The sequence below is a fragment of the Pleurodeles waltl genome, chromosome 1_1 (assembly GCF_031143425.1).
Source record: "Pleurodeles waltl isolate 20211129_DDA chromosome 1_1, aPleWal1.hap1.20221129, whole genome shotgun sequence".
Lineage (NCBI taxonomy): Eukaryota > Metazoa > Chordata > Amphibia > Caudata > Salamandridae > Pleurodeles > Pleurodeles waltl.
This window is the reverse complement of record NC_090436.1, coordinates 165,398,893-165,416,397: the sequence shown is the minus strand read 5'-3', so window position 1 is coordinate 165,416,397 and position 17,505 is coordinate 165,398,893. Positions and strand designations below refer to the sequence as shown.

Genomic DNA, 17,505 nt, shown 5'->3' with positions numbered 1-17,505 from the left:
TAGATTTGTAAAATTAATATTATAGGTTAGAGTCATATCTGCTGATTGACTGACCAATTAGGAATTAGGGGGACGGACTGAAAAACTCTAATAAAAAGTGATGACAAGGGGATAAAACTTCAGATGCGAGGGGAGAAAGGATGACTTCAGGAGACGTGGTTCGAGATTCTGTCATTGGGCTCATGCTCTCGAGAGCCTGATGCATTGCTGATATATTGATGACCTTAGGACGAAGTCTGACTTTGTTGCTGATCCATTCTGTGGATAGGTAGCTATGACAATGTGACTGATGAACTTTGTGCTTTTTCTTCTAGGTACCAACGTCACTGTTTTATAGTTTTTTTCTCTTAGCTAGATGTTTTCCAAATTCACGTTTTCTAAATTGTTTGCATGAAGTCCCACATGCTAATGCCAATCAGGGTTAGTTAAGGGTCTTGACAGTGACAAATGATTGACGGACTGATTTTCTGAACTTTGCTATTAATGCTGCAATTCATCCTTATTGGCTTATGCTGAAGCATTCAAGCATATGTTTTCACAATTTTTAATTAGATTGTGTTATTAGTGGTTGCTAATAAACTAATTCTGAGCTGATTAAATAAAGTTTGAGTTAACCAAATGCATTAGAATTGTAATTAATAGGGAAATAAAACTTTTTAAACGCTTCATTGAGTTTTGGTTATTCATGAAATGATGGTTATAATTGTTTTATTGACTAATGATTATCTTAGTGGTTACTGATTGATTACATTGATTATTGATGCCATTGGTCACTACGTGATTAGGATACTCCATGCAATCCAAAAGGTTCATCGGCCTATACGCGTCCCCTTGTAAGTTTACTTATTGAGGACCAGGCGCCTCAGCACAATCATTACAGGAAGAGCATGGTGCTCTTTGTCTGTGGGTGGAGAACAATTATCTTGTATTTTCTCCAGATAGAACCTAGCAGTCTGTGGACTGTGCAGGACTGGACCATACATGGACTGGATTTAAGTAAGCATCTTGTGTAACCCACTTCATATTCTGGTGAGTATTGACTGCATATTTAGGAGCTAGGATATGTGAGGTAAGGTTGAAGACCTGATTAACACATCCCCAGGATCATCAACAGGACAATATGTTGGTCAACAATGTCATCTGTTACTGTTAGAAACGAAGATAAATTTATTTTACACCACCATGTATAATAGCCTTTCAACCTATTATGCAGCACAACACCCTGCAAGTAGACATTATGAAAGTTTACAAACACAACTCTCTTTAACTATGCCCTAGTAAATAAATATACACTAGGTATCCTACAGTGTAAATCATGGATTAGGTGTCCGGTGATTAATGCACCGCTGGTGGAGCACTTTAATGAGAAGGGCCACAAGTCTACAGAGGTGTTCTGGTTTGTAGTTGATGTTTCACATCTATCAAAGAGAGGCTCTAAAATGGATAAACTGCTTTCCTTTAAGGAAAATAAATGGATCCGGAAACTAAACATGGTTGACAATGTTTTGAATATTGCTTTTGAATGGTATAATTTAGCCATTTTATAATGCGTGCAGTACCACATTTGACCCTTGTCCTTTTACATGAGATAATTGTTTGGTACTTTCTGGCCCCTGTCAGTAGGCTGTATTTTGTATATTTTTGGATCTGTTTTCCTTCTCATATATAGCCTTCATGTGGATCCTGATCAATGCAGTAGATTGATTATTTTATGTTCGTGGATTAAGCTGTAGAGATTAAATATTTTAGGTACATTAGTAAACGTTTTCCTTGTTAGACCGTTCCTTGTCTGTGGACTACTTTTACGAATGTTAGATTACGGTGTTATACCGTGGGTCATTAGATCAACCATGACTCTTTTATGATACACAAAATGTGTGCTACTCCTCTATCTGCTCTTTATACTTGATCATTTTTTTAGAAGTTAAATGTTTTCCTATAGCTTTGTCATTGGAAGATTCTCAGCCACACAAAGATTTGATTGAGTTAGATGCACTGTTTTGAGTTCGCTTCTCGATATTGCCTTATCGTTCCTGTTAGCATTTATTCAATAACAGTATCATCACAGCTATTGAATCCTATGCTAGACATCCCTTTAACTGAAGTATCCACATGCGACTACACAAATGTTCCCTTTTTTCACTTTCCATAATATATCTGTTGGACCTGGCTCTCTCTGCAGGGTCACGTCCAAACCTTCTGCTTTTACCCTCCTCTTTTTTTGTTACATTTGTTTTTGTTGGCTTTAGGACTCTGTGCAGTCTACCACTGCCAATAAGTTATTAAGTGCTTGTGTTCTCTCCTGTAAGCATGGTAGAAATGATTTACGTCCAATTGGCATATTTCATTGACTTGTAAATCCCTAGTAAAGTGGTACCTCATTTACCCAGGGCCTGTAAATTAAATGTTATAGGTGGAAGTGCAGTACTTGTTGTTCTACCCACTTAAGTAGCCTTGCAAACCTGTAGCTGGCCTGCCACTGCAGCCAGTTTTAAACTGCCATTTTGACTTGGTAAAATAAACCTTTTGCCAGATGGCTTAATCCTGCCTTTTTAATTCATATACGTCCCCCCTAGGGTAGGCCCTAAACAGCCACAGGGCAGGGTGCAATGTATTCAAAAGTAACACGGGTACTTTTGAGTTTTACATATCCTGTTAGTAAAAAACTATTAAATTCGTTTTTCAGAACTGCATGGCCTGCTTCTCCCATAGGATAACATTGGAGTTACCTTTTACATTTAATTGGCTTTTATTTCCAATTGGGAGCAGTAAGACAGATCGAGATTGGTGTCTAAAGAATTGTAATTAAAAGCCCTCTTTAATGGTAAAGTCAGCTTTTTAATCACCATTCTGAAAATGCCGGTTTCAGAAAGTTTTAATTTTCTTGTCCTAACCTTTTGGTGCATGCAGCCTGTTCCTGAATCACATGACTAGGCATAGCTGGCAGTTGGTCTTTGTGTATTGCTCCCAGACAGTGAGACAAACAGAAGATATGTGTTGGAAGAATGGGCCACTTTGATTTAACAAGGGGGAAGCTGTCACCTACCACAATTGCACATCCCATAGGTTCTGCCTGAGCACCATCACAAAGGGTTAAACACTAGTTCATGATGCCAGAAAAGTTGGGGCCGCCAGTACAGGAAGGATTGTCAGACATCACTGTGAGGTTGAAGCTTCCTGCACTTCAAAGTGGCACCAGGTATAAATATTGGACCTCAGACTTCAACATTTCTGTACACTTCTGGGCCTGTGTACTCTACTGGGAAGAAAGCACTCCCAATCTGCTGGACTGCTTCTCTGAAGGACTGCTGCCCTGCTGACCTGCAGCCCTCTTGCCTGAGTAATAAGGACTGGACCTGCATCTGTTGAACCCAGGGCCCTAGAGTGACTTCAAGGGCTAGTTGGCTGGCCTCTTGACTAGTGCCCCGGGGATAGAAGGACCTTGAACCCAGCACCCAGACTCTGCCATCTCTGAGTCCTACCCTGCCAAGTAGTGCCACCCCCTAAGAATGCCCCCTTGCTTCCAAAATAGACATGAAGAAGCTTTGTGTGCTAAGAAATAGTGTTAAATGCAACTTGACATGAATAGCGAGCACATGCAGTTGCTCATGCTCGCTAAAAGTGCACCTGGGGAAGATTTCCCGTCAACTTACTTCCGGGCTTTAGCACTATTTTCTTACTGCAAAATGCAAAAGAAAAGCTAGTGCAAGCAGTCACTTGTGCTCGCTAAATGTGCTCTTGTGTAGGATTTTTTCCCCTCACATAGCTCCTGATTACGCAATAGAGAGTAATAACATTATTATTAGTAACTCCACCTCAAAGAGTAACACAGAATTACCAAAATGACTCTGACTACTCTGGTGTAATTTAGTATTCACCCAGGCCTAGTTTTCTACCTCCTTGACCTTCCTTAAACCCATCTTATTCTTTCCTAATCCGTTCTCCTTTAGTAGTAATCATGCCACTTTTTCTACCCACTCCCATGTGACTCACCCACATTTGCTACTAAAATCTATACATACATGTGCAGAGACTCTACAGTCAGGGCCAAGTACTCTGCATATATGAGTATAGTCAAATCTTACAATTTGTAGTACATTTTGCAGTACTACAAAACGTATTACAAAGTTCAATTTGAGAATAAGGCCCATTTTTTAAAATTCTGTTTTAACTTTTCCCCGCTGCATGAAATTTGTCTACACAAATGCCAAATTTGCTGCAGATCTGTCCAAGGGGGCCAAAATCATAGACAAATCACGTTTTTCCTTTATAATAGTGAGACTGAACTATAACTACGCAGAATGACTACCATTAACTTCTCTCTGCCCCCTCATTCCAATAAGGACAAGGCACTCCAAAGCTTGCTTGTGAAAGAATATTTAATTCGCAATGCAGGGATGCATTTTAGCGTCAATGCTTTTTAGGTCGAGCGTTAGTGTTTGGCCTGCTGTATACTAAAGTATACAATAGAGTGAGTTCCAGTGTTTTGATTTGTTAGCTGCAGTGTCCTTCAAAAATCCTTGCTTGCTAGTGGTCAGTTCTGCCTCTTTGTCCTGCCTTTTTTCACTTTGGGAGCAGCACAAAGTACTGTGTAATTACGCTATGTCCTGTTTATCTCTTCTGAAGGGGACTTTTTCTTTCAGTATTGGCCTGTTTGACTTGCACTGTGGGTGTGTGTTCAGTCCCTCCTCCCCACCAGCTCCCTCTGTAAACATAAACCAACATCAGAGGGGGGCTTTTCCAGGGCCAGCTCGCTCTCTCTCTCTTCCTTTTGTTATTTTCAGTCTGTGTGGAAATAAAAGTCCAATTATTTACGACGCTATGAGCCCTAACTCGAGCAAACACAAGACTGTTGCATTCCAAATGCTTGTTTGAAACTGACGACTGAAACAGGGAGGCTGCTTAAATTTAGTATAGCGTTGACTGGGATGCTTCAGTCGTGCTTACCGTTATCAGGAGGCCAACATTCAAGAGCAGCTATTGTAATTTATATTCATATTATCGCTAACTTGCATAACAAAGAATTACCATTACATTTTAAATTGTACTCTACCTGTAGCTTGGAGTTTTGTGAGCAATATTTTTGTGAGTACGTCGTCCTTATGTGGGATGGGCTTGTTGTTTTGTACACAGATCCTATGAGCCCTAGATTTACATCATATCTTCTTCCAAACAGTGTATCTAGAGAGTTATTTGAGATTATGAGCTGGTGTCTGTTCTCAGCAGCCACAATCCATATAATTTCAAGCAGGCCAGGCTTTGACAGAAGCACCTGGATTCCAAGCGGACTGTCATAGTCGTTCAAGGTTAAGGAGGTTCCTGTTACCACACCTAAGCCTTGACATTTCGCACTATGAAGACTGGCATACTATTTACTTTGAAACTGGTCATTTTCATGTTCTTTGCAGCACACATATTCATTCTGGGACTTGTAGTTTTATTTTTATAAGGTGATGCAAGCTGGAAACCAACCCTTGGAGTAGTATTCGTAAAGTTGTCCAACTACCTAGATCGATGCGTGATTTGCTAGTTTATGTTTCAACTTTGCACTCGGGGACTTGTAGTTTTATTTTTATAACATGATATAAGCTGCGAATATAAAGCAGAAACCTCACTAGATGAACTACACACGTTTGAGGTTGTGAAACTTGAGCTGTGTGTGCGTGTATTTATAAAACCAACCTTGAGGAGAGCTTACAGTTGATTATTCTGTACAGTGGTCAACATTTTATAACTAATATTTTAGTTGAGGAGTGACTGAGGACCATTAATATCATGTGAGGTGGCACTCCACAAGTGTGTGCAAAATAATGGGCATTTTGTTCAACTCCTCAAACTGCAGTGAAGGGGCACTGATCCATTAAGCATGCATTCTTGGAGTGCATTATTTATGCAATGTCGCCTGTACCAACTGCCAAGTAAATATGTTTGCAACTGGGATTAGTTTGTGTTTTAAGGGCCTTGATCACAAAGATATTCCTGCAGGCCCATTAACCGTTTAGTTATTTTCAGGGCCACTGGAAGTATGTGACAGAAAGGACCAAAATATGCAGCAGGGTTGACCAATTCATGTGGCAAAGAAAGTCCAGTATGCATCTACAATGCCAATAGCTCCAACTCATGTAAATGCGAGACCTATTGCATTGCAAATGCTTGTTGGCTTTGCAGCCCTCATCAAGACACTGTAGGGAGTAAAATTCTGCCTCTTTACAAATGAATCCTACAACATTTAAGAGTGATCAGAAACAATATCACTTGCTACCCTGTGGACTTGCATTTCCAGTGTTTTCATAAAGGGGACAATAAATTGTACAGTGTGATTGATAATGTACCAAGAAGGGCCAGGAAAGGGGATAGGGACAGTGAGTCATAAAAGCTAGAGTCATGCTATATTTTGTAAATAGATTTGATTGAGCCTCCTGGGACTCAATGTAGTTGAGGAGATGGATGTTCATTTGTAAGTTGCATATGTTCTAGTTTATTATTAATTCCATAGTATGTATTTAAGGTCTTTATATATGCTTTTCAGATTCACTGCCTGGGCGTTTCAAATTTCAGACTCAATAATTCGGTGGGCCTATGTGCTGCAATATGACTGGAAGAATGTAAACTCATGAGACTAAGGTTTCATTTGATTCACTTATCAAGATGGTGAGGGAAAGAATTGGTAGCTGAGCACACCGGGTCAGAAATCCGTTAAATTAGCAATAATATCTGCTAGCAGTTGCCCTTAGAGAGATGAATTGGTAAATAATATCCTTAATCACTACATATATATTTATATTTCAATGAATTGGTAGCTGAGCCCACTGGGGCCAAATTGTGTGGAATGAGTGATAACTTCTGCTAGCAGTAGCCCACTTGAGCAGTATGCAATGGTAAAAGTAATGCTAGTTTCTAGGTAAGAATTGTGTATATAAAAGCACCATCATCATTGTTAATATTTGATGCCACTAGGAATTATGTAACCACTTTGTAATTATTATTTGAAGTAATATTATTGTAATGAAGAGCATGAAGAGGCATTGCAAGATCGTGCCCAATTATGTTAACGAGGGAAATGCTTTTTTGTGTTTATGTTATTCCACATATAGATATTTTACTGCCATTTTGCTATCATTATCCTTCTGGGAAAGGCTCAAGGTGAGTGGAACTCACTGTCACTAAAAGGCATTGCCATTATCTCCCAGAGATTTAGACTTGCTCCCCTAAAGATAATTTCAGAGTGAGCAAGACTCACTTCCATCAAGACTCAGTGATTGAGAATAGTTGTTTTCCAGGCTTGCCCACAGTGAGTGCAATAAGCTCCCATTCACTCGCTTTCAGTTAGAGGGGGTCATTTCCAGTGAGTCTTACTCTTCTTAGCTCTGTGTAAAAGAACAAAAAACAAGCTCAACTCCATTTAAAAAAACACCTGACGCTCAACCCTCCCAAGTAATGATAAGAGATTGCAAAAAGGCAAGGCACATCATTAACAACTCCTGGCTTCCAATCTCTTACATCTGCTACAACTAGAATGTCTATACTGCAGGATTCATCAGTCATGCTAATGGCATTGGATAACACTATTCCCTCTTTCAGTGACCATAAGGTTTAGTGATGGATACATCTAGGAGCTCCATCTAACATCTTCACCAATACTTTGGCCTATCTACACTGCACTAGTGCACTATAAAGTAAAATGGGCTATCAAAACTATGGGGTTTTTCGTTGACCAAATTAGTTAAACTGCCTTCATTGTTTAATGTTTAGTTTTATGAATGCCATCCAATATAAGCATCCAATCACTAAGAAGATAGTCCAACTTTCAATGAATGTTAGATGTGTCATAAAACATCAGAAACATTGACAGAAAAGTGCAAACCGCTCTATTTTACCCACCTAGCCTTCATTTTATTTTGAATGAATGAAACACACATGCAAACCTTAGATACCTGACGACCATATCACCATTGTATTTACTCTATTCTTATCAGCCGCATTGGTCAACTAATTCCATAAGAAGACATCTTCTATCGCTAGATTATACCATGGACACTAGTCATGCAATTCATTATATTTATATGCATATTTTAATTAAACACAATTAAAGCAAAATATAAAGTTTTGTGCCACCTTATATTACGTTTTCAGTCGCAAACTTTAGGAGTGTAAAGTCTAATTCCACACCCATGTGAAGTTTTTGAATCTCTCCAAACTCGGCTCATCTTCACATCCAAATGTCCTCTACTCTGTTTCTGGAAAGCCCTGAAAACGCCGTCTTACCCACCAAGGCTTGGTAGGACCCCTATTGCACCTACCCCTGATGCACGAGGTCTCCTCCTACACTAGGTGGCCTTCAGCTCCTGCACTTGCCGCCTCTGAACTGCCCCGGCACAGCCTTTACCATTACCCTAAATACTCGACTCACTTCCTAATAGGAATACATTCCGTGTAGTGTTGGTACACTGCAAGTTATGTGTTTCAACAAATTACACCTGTTCTATTATGTAATAAGAACACACACATACATTTGCCAAGAGCTAGTTCAGTTTGTTACCTAAGCTATCTGAACTATTTTTACTCAATAGATAAATGTTGTAAAAAAGAACTACGTACTATGTGGCGGGTGTCCGTCTGTGTTTTTTTTTTAATTGAGACTACATCAAAGAAATATTAAAAAATACAGTCATATTAAATAACCTGAAAAATACGTGTGTCTTAAAACAGCATTTAATCCCAGAAATATGCAAAACATTTGCTATGCAACAAGTGTGGTGTAGAAATTCTGGATACATTTAGAAAGCCATGATCAGAAATAAGCTGTATCATCACGTGTTGCTTTGCCTTTAAAAGAGTTCTGACAGAAATACTCCCTGACCAATGAAAGGGCAGCCCTGCCGATGTCACGGCCGACAGCGGTTTCGGATTAGAGGGCGAGGCAATGGGATATTTGACAGATGGTTTTGTTTCTTTACCAACCAGGTGTGAGAGTTGACATTTTGAAGAAAAAAAGGAGACAAGGTGGGTGGCATTCCATCGATGGATAATATATCCCTCGTCCATCTGTTTTAGAAACCTCGCCTGATATGCCCCAGTTGTCAACAGCAGAACACCTGCTCGAGATTTAAAATTTCACAACACTGAGTCCTGTATGTCAGGACGTTTGGGCGCATTATTTAAGAGAGGTTTTTATCAATACCACGATAATAGCTGACAATGTAGGTCCCGTCTCGATGTGCACCGGCACTGTACTATTTATTTTCATGCACATTACTTCCTACACAGTTATCCGCCGAAGCTACACTCACATATGGCGAATATTAAAACTGTAGGCATTCTGAAAATAATATGACTTATTGAGGTAGGTTGCCTTTTTTCAGTTTTTATGCCTCGTGGTTTTAAGACAGGCACCGGGCAGTTAAGAACATGCTGGCTGGGTGTGAATACATTCCACGAATAACCCCGTCTCTCCCACTTAGCAAACTTAGAAGCCTGTAAAGTCAAAACAGCCCGTGCGTCTTTACAACCCGCACACCAGCTACTGAAAAAAAAAAACTTCCCCAAACTCTTGGCAAAGAACTGACCGATCTTAGTTGTTAAAAATATTATAAACTTACCTTTTTGAAGTTCTAAAAGGCACTTATTCCCTGCAGAGCCGTGTGCTTTTTAGCAGCAGTCCTGAGCTGAGAGACACAAAGCCCGAATGCTTCTGTGTGGAAGGATTGTCTGAAAAGAAGGCGTGCCCTGAAAGCTTCAACACGGATGTGAGGAACTCACCTCAGGCAAATGTTTGTGACTCAACTCTGCATTACAGGTGACCTAACCTAGCTGAAAAAGGGAGAGTGCACCTTGTTCAGTGCCCCTGAATATCATTAATACTGACACTAGTTTTACGCAGAAATATCAAAATATCTTAAGAACATTAATAGTAGGACAACTTGTGCATGTAATGCACTAACTACAATGTCACAACCAGTACTCCATTAATTACAGATTGTCTCTATTACATGGCAGAGCTTCTTTTAAAAAGAGCATTAGATTCTGCTCTTTTTTGCTGCGGCGTGCAATTGCTTTTTTTTTTTACATCAATCAGTTTTGTTTCTACTCCACAGATGTTACCAAAACGTCTTTAATCCAATGTAGAGCACAAAGTGACTCATGTCAAGTCACATCTTTCCACCCACCTAGCTATTCTCAATTCCACCCTTTCTCTTCTCCACTTTATCACCTAGTCTCTCACTACCCGGTTGTTGGACCTGGCTTTTTGACAGGGTCATCCCCAAACCTTTTGCCTCCTTCCTCCTATTTTTTCCGACCTGTTGTTGGCTTTTGACCTCTGGGCACTTTACCACTGCTAACCAGTGCTAAAGTGCATATGCTCTCTGTGTAAATTGTACTATTGATTGGTTTATCCATGATTGGCTATTTAATTTACTTATAAGTCCCTAGTAGAGTGCCCTATATGTGCCTAGGGCCTGTAGATTAAATGCTACTAGTGGGCCTGCAGCACTGGTTGTGCCACCCACTTAAGTAGCCCCTTAACCTTGTCTCAGTCCTGCCATTGCAAGGCCTGTGTGTGCAGTTTCACTGCCACTTCGACTTGGCATTTAAAAGTACCTGCCAAGCCTATAACTCCCCTTTTTCTACATGTAAGTCACCCCTAATGTGTGCCCTAGGTAACCCCTAGCGCAGGGTGCTGTGTGGGTAAAAGGCAGGACATATACCTGTGTAGTTATATGTCCTGGTAGTGTAAATCTCCTAAATTCGTTTTTACACTACTGTGAGGCCTGCTCCCTTCATAGGCTAACATTGGGGCTGCCCTCATACATTGTTGAAATGGCAGCTGCTGATCTGAAAGGAGCAGAAAGGTCATATTTAGTATGGCCAGAATGGTAATACAAAATCCTGCTGACTGGTGAAGTCGGATTTAATATTACTATTCTAGAAATGCCACTTTTAGAAAGTGAGCATTTCTTTGCACTTAAATCTTTCTGTGCCTTTCAATCCACGTCTGGCTAGGTTCAGTTGACAGCTCCTTGTGCATTCACTCAGACACACCCCATACACAGGGTACTCAGCCTCACTTGCATACATCTGCATTTTGAATGGGTCTTCCTGGGTTGGGAGGGTGGAGGGCCTGCCCTCACACAAAGGACTGCCACACCCCCTACTGGGACCCTGGCAGACAGGATTGAACTGAAAGGGGACCTGGTGCATTTCTTAGCCACTCTTTAAAGTCACCCCCACTTCAAAGGCACAATTTAGTATAAAACAGGGCCTCTGCCCTACCTCATCAGACACTTGCTGGAGAAGAAACCTGAACCAGAACCTGCATCCTGCCAAGAAGAACTGCCTGGCTGCCTACAGGACTCACCTGACTGCTTTCTACAAAGGACTGCTGCCTTGCTGTTGCCCTGCTGCCTTGCTGAACTCTTGTCTGGCTGTAAAAGTGCTCTCCAAGGGCTTGGATAGAGCTTGCCTCCTGTTCTCTGAAGTCTCAGGACCAAAAAGACTTCTCTTTTTCATTTGGACTCTTCGTGCGCCGAAAATTTCGGCGCCTAGCTTGCTCCGCGGCAACAAAATCGCCGCACACTGATGCTGTTCGACGCAACGTCTTCGGGGCGACCGGAACTTCGACGCACGGCCTCGCAAGGACAATGCCGCCCGACCTCCAGAGGGGAAATCGATGCGACGCCTGCCGTGAGAACGAAACTTCGACGCACCGCCTTGCGGAACGACGCGCAGCCGGAAAACAAGCTGAAGAATCCACGCACAGACCCCGGGACATCTGGTAATCCCACGACCCACAGAAAGAGACTGTCTGCGCGCCGGAAAACGACGCACGACTTCCCCGCTTGAAAAATAACTACGCAAGTCCGTGTGTGCTGGGGAGAAATCGACGCACACACCAATTTTCCACGTATCTCTTCTTCTGCGGCCCTTTGCAGAGATTTTCCACTACAAACCAGATACTTTGTGCTTGAAAGAGACTTTGTTTGCTTTTTAAAGACTTAAGACACTTTATATCACTTTTTAGTGATATCTTTACAAATTCATATTGCATCTTTGATCGTTTTGACCTGCAAATACCCAGATAAATATTATATATTTTTCTAAACACTGTGTGGTGTATTTTTGTGGTGCTATATTATGGTATTGTATGATTTATTGCACAAATGCTTTACACATTGCCTTCTAAGTTAAGCCTGACTGCTCGTGCCAAGCTACCAGAGGGTGGGCACAGGCTAATTTTGGATTGTGTGTGACTTACCCTGACTAGAGTGAGGGTTCTTGCTTGGACAGAGGGTAACCTGACTGCCAACCAAAAACCCAATTTTTAACACCGGTCTTCCCTCTTTCACGCTGATCTCTCCTTCAATCGTCCAACTTGGCATCTCTCATCCCCGTTCTGCATCTCTCTCAACACTTTTCCACCTAGCCTTTACTACTCTTCCCTCTCTACAGTCACCCCTTCCCTCCTTTTACCCCTTTCATTCCCTCACACAATCTGTGCAATCTAATATATAGCCCTCATCACCCTGTCCCTCCTCTCCACATCCCATGTCGTCGCCCTCTCTTCTTACATCCACTTTCTCTTGATCTCTTCACAACTTCCCTTTCTCCTCTATTATATATTCACGTCTCTTACCTCAGCCTCTGCCTCATTAACTCTTGCTCTCTATTCTTCACACATTCCACCTCTCACTAACATCACTCATCTCACCTGCCCTCCGTTACTTTTCTAACCCATTACCTCCCGTCCCTCCGTCGCCTTCCTTTCCACCAGAGAGGCTCCCTGCCTCCCCCTAGACCGCTCCCTTCCCCTTAAACCCCACCCCACCCCCACCACCTCCTGTTCTTTTTGTCTAGCCCCGCTAGACTTACCTATCTCCTTCTCCTCCACGGCGGGGCCTGGGGGGGCATCGGCTTGACTCTCGACGAGTGCGGAGCTCCTCATGGAGAGTTTCCCGGTGGTTGCTTCTTCCGGGGGCAGGCGGTGCTGCCTTGGAGACACGTCCTTGTAGTCGGCTGATGGAGTCGGTTGGCTCTATGGTGGCTGGGGCTGTACTTCCAGATCTTCGGCTCGCGTTTGCTGGGCTGATGTGCCGGTTGTTTTTTTTGCATTTTGGACGGTAGGACGGGCGTTTCTGCCCACGTTTTTTGTAATTTTGTGCAAATTGTTGCCCTTTTTTCATTTGCTGATGTTGTATTAGGGGGGGGGCTTTCTCCATTATTTTAATGGGTGCTATGGCCTCTTGGGTGCATTTCTTGTTGGGATAATGTCGAGGCAGGTTCCTTCAAAGCGGCGCAGGATTGTTTCCTCTTCTTCTTCTTCGGGGGAGGATGTTACGGTTCCCCTCTCCACTCCTGGGGGTCACCAGGTTGCAGTAGGGGTTCCTGTGCCTCTCATGTCCAGAGAGGAGGTTCAGGACATGATTGAGGTGGCTGTGTCTCGTGCTCTGCAGGCTGGAGTATCCAGGCCTGGATGTTTTACGACAGCCCGCCCTTCAGGGGCTGCGGAGGGGTCCTCTTCGTCAGATGATGGCGCTCCTTCTACTTCTTCTGGTGGGAAATATGTCTCCAGGGAAGAGATGTGGGAGGCTCTGACGCATGTTCCGGACAATTTAGGTTTTCCTGTTTTTCAACCTACGGGGACTGATTCACACTTGTTCCCTCAATATCAAACGCCTTCAAGGTTTGACATGCCTTTTCAGGGCCCTGTTAAGGATATGGTTCTCCTGGAGTGGAAGGATGTGGACAAGTCTTGGGTTCCGCGTTTCCTTCAGAAGATGTACTTACTGGAAGGGGAAGATGTGTTGCCACCTTCCGTTAAGCTGGATTCCATTTTGGCAACTCTAATTGGCAAGACGGTGGTCAATCTGGAGGATTGTGTTCCTGCTGATGCCACTGACAGAAAGGTGGATTCAGGTCTGAAGAGGGCGTTTGCAGCAGAGAATTTGGCCCTCAGAGCGGGTATTTTTTCTGCTTACTCTGCCCAATCCTTGGTGCAGGATTTTGACAAACTGGCGGTTGCTGTTCAGGAGGATTCGGAGTGTTCGGAACTGCTGGCAGTTATGAAACAACAGGCCAGGTTGCTGGCGGACATGTCATCTGATGTTGTCTGCACTTCGGCTCTGGCTTCGGGAGCTTTGATTGGGGCTCGTAGGTCCCTCTGGTTAAGGATGTGGAAGGCGGATCCTGGGGAGAAGTCTGCTCTCCTGAGACTGCCGTTTGAGGGGCGCAGTTTATTGGGGGATCAGTTGCCTTCCATGCTTTCGAAAGCTTTTAAGGAGAGGAAACACGCCTTGCCTTACAAAGGTGGTTCTTCTTCTGGCAAGGGTTGGCGGAAGCATTCTCGGTCTTCTCCCAAAGTTGATTCCAAGGGCCATATGTCCGAACACATTTTCCCATAGACACAGAATGGGTAAAACCTTTGCTACATCTGGCCCCTAGTCTTTTTCTTTCAGGAAGCCTTGTTTTCAGCCCCGTTTTTCTGCTAAAAAGTCTGCTCCTTCGGGCGGGGAGGATTCAAGAAGGGTTCCTGACAATCATTGTGGGCCTGGCAGAGGGCCAGTTGGGGGGTGGCTGAGGCACTTTCTTCCTGTTTGGCAGGAGGATGTCAGTGATCGCTGGGTGCTGGACATTGTAAACAATGGCTACGCCATATACTTCGACGTGGTACCTCCAGATCGCGGGGTTCGTCCTACTCCACTGCCTGCAGACGGGGCCAAGAGGCAGGCGTTGTTGGAAGGGGTCCGGGACTTACTTCTCAAGAGGGCCATAGCCCATGTTCCTGTGGGGGAGAGAGGTCTGGGCACTTATTCCATTTTTTTCCTGGTTCCGAAGGTGTCGGGAGGCTTTTGTCCTGTCCTCAATCTAAAGGGTGTGAATTCCTGGATCAAGACTGTACATTTCCGTATGCTTTCCATTCAGTCGATTTTCCTCTGGTCGGTCCAGGGGATTTCCTGGGGTCTCTGGATCTGCAGGATGCTTACCTGCATGTTCCAGTGGCTCTGTCTTCTCAGAGGTTCCTACCCTTTGCGGTGGGCCAGGACCATTTTCAGTTTTGTGTCCTGCCATTTGGCCTCAAGTCCTCTCCACGGATTTTCACCAAGGTGCTGGCCCCTCTGGTGGCTCTTCTACATTCCGAAGGGGTGCTTGTCCATTCTTATTTGGACAATATTCTGATTCAAGCGCCCACTCAGGTTATGTTAAGGAGGCATGTGGCCCAGGTTCTGTTGGTCCTGCAAAACCGCGTTTTTTTGGTCAGCTGGAGGAAGTCAGATTTGGTCCCTTCCCAGGATCTGGTTTTTCTCGGGTCCCAATTTCTGACTCTTCAGGGCTTGGTGACTGTGTCGGAGAAGCGGTTGGTGTGCCTCCAGTCACAGGTGTTGTCGATCTTGTCGCAGCCGGCTCCCAGAGCCCTTCATTGGTTACGTCTGCAGGGTCATTTGGCGTCAGTGGTTTTTCTAGTACCGTGGGCACGGTTTCATCTTCTTTGCCTGATGAACTGGTTTCTCGTTCGTTGGTCTCCGGGGTCGAGTTCTCTTCGGACAAGGATTCTTCCTGTGTCGGGGTTTGTTCGCAGGGAGTTGGGTTGGTGGCTGGTGCCGGCTCATCTTCGTGTAGGGGTGTCTTTATGTCCTCCTCACCCGGTGGTAGTGACGACCGATGCCAGCCTCTCCGGTTGGGGGGCTTCGATGGGGTCGGCTCAGGTCCAGGGGTTTTGGTCGCCTCTGGCGGCCAGACGCTCCTTGAATTGGCGGGAGTTGAAGGCGGTGCTTCTTGCTCTGATTCATTTTCAGGGATCCCTGAAAGGTTTAGACGTTCTTATTGGGACAGACAACTTGGTGACCAAAGCTTACGTGAACAGGCAGGGAGGGACCAGGTCGCGGTCGCTGTTCCGCATTGCGAGGGACATTTTTGTTTGGGTGCAAAAGTGGGTTCTATTCCTGCCAGCCACCTACATTCAGGGGTGGTCACTGTTCGGGCGGATCTTCTGAGCCAGGTCATTCCTTCATCTCAGCTTTTCTCCCTCCGGTTGTCTCTGTTTCGTCACCTGGTTCACCTGTGGGGTCTTCTGGTGTTGGATGTGTTTGCCTCCCCATAGAATGCAAAAGTAAGGCGCTTTTGCTCCCGGTTTCGTTGTCCTCAGGCTTGGGCGGTGGACGGGATGTCGTGCCCTTGGCCTCAGGATCTTTTGTACGCATTCCCGCCCTTCCAGTTGCCCCGTGCGTTTCTGGCTAGGGCCTTCTGAAGGCCAGGGTTCTCTTGATCGTGCCCCATTGGCCGCGGGCGAATTGGTTTCCGTTGCTTCGGTTGATGGCTTCAGATCACATGTGGACTCTCCCTCTGTCCCTCGCCTCTGGAGTTTCCTTGCCTCCCGATGGGGTCATTGAGGCGGTTGCACTTGACGGCCTGGAAGTTGAACGGAGGGGATTGAGGTGCTTAGGGGTTCCGGTAGCTTTGAGTTCTACTTTACTGTCTTTGCGGCGTCGTTCCACTTTACTGTCTTATGGTCGGCAGTGGAAGTTTTTTTCTTCCTGGTGTTTGCGGCACAGGTTAGATCCTACGGCTGCTTCTCTGTTTGAGGTGATGCAGTTTTTGACAGGATGGGGCCCAGTTGGGTTTGTCTGTGGCTTCCCTACGGGTGCAGTGGGCTGCGATTCAGGCTTTTAGGGGCCAGTGGCGTAATCTGTCTGATGAGGGTCATTTGATGCCTCGGTTTTTCCAGGGCCTTCTTAACTTGTTTCCTCATCCGGTGCGGGCCTTTCCTTCCTGGGACCTTTTTTTTTGGTGTTTGATGCTTTGACTGTTCCTCCCTTTGAACCTCTGGATTCATGTGACTTGCGCCATCTTTCTTTGAAGACTTTTATTCTGGTGGCCATTACTTCAGACCGTCGTTTGGGGGAGTTGGGGGCCTTGGCCTGCTCTTTTCCTTTTTGTAAGGGTTTTCCTGATCGGATGGTGCTTATTCCGGTCCCTTCGTTTGTTCCCAAAGTGAATTTGTCTTTCCATGCTCGCCAGGAGGTTATCCTTCCTGCTTTTTGTCCTGATCCTTCCTCGGATGAGGAGGTTCGGTTGCATTCGTTGGATGTACATCAGGCTTTGTTGTAGTACCTAAGGGTGCTTGCTCCTTTCCGGAAAGGTGATTCTCTGTTTGTTAATTTCGGTCCGGCTCGGAAGGGGGAGAAGCGTCCGCTGCTTCCTTGAGTCATTGGGTTCGCTCTCTGATTTTGATGGCTTATTCTTTGAAAGGGGTTGTTCCGCCCCAGGGGATACAGGGCTGTTCTACCAGGGGTATGGCTGCTACGGTGACGGAGCTGCAGGGCGCTTCTGTGGTGGAAATTTGCAGGGCCGCTACTTGGGCCTCACCTTCGACCTTTGTTCGTCATTACAGACTGGCGGACTTGGGCAGTTTGGAGTCGGTGTTGGGTCACTGTGTCTTGTCCTCTATGATGTAATAGGAGGGTGATTGTCCGGTGTCCTTTTTTGGTTGTGATTAAACTTGTGGCAACTCAG

At 44.4% G+C, this 17,505-nt stretch overlaps 1 protein-coding gene across 2 annotated transcripts in view; it reads right to left on the bottom strand.

The window, feature by feature from the left end:
- Positions 1 to 9,738, bottom strand: part of RAB27B (RAB27B, member RAS oncogene family) — a 462,762-nt gene extending 453,024 nt beyond the window's left edge. The window contains exon 1 of one of the 2 annotated variants that reach the window (XM_069219601.1): positions 9,600 to 9,738. The gene's annotated coding sequence lies outside the window, so the exon portion shown is untranslated. The remainder of the gene's footprint in view (positions 1 to 9,599) is intronic. The other variant, XM_069219610.1, reaches the window with a different exon arrangement.
- Positions 9,739 to 17,505: the final 7,767 nt, after the last annotated feature.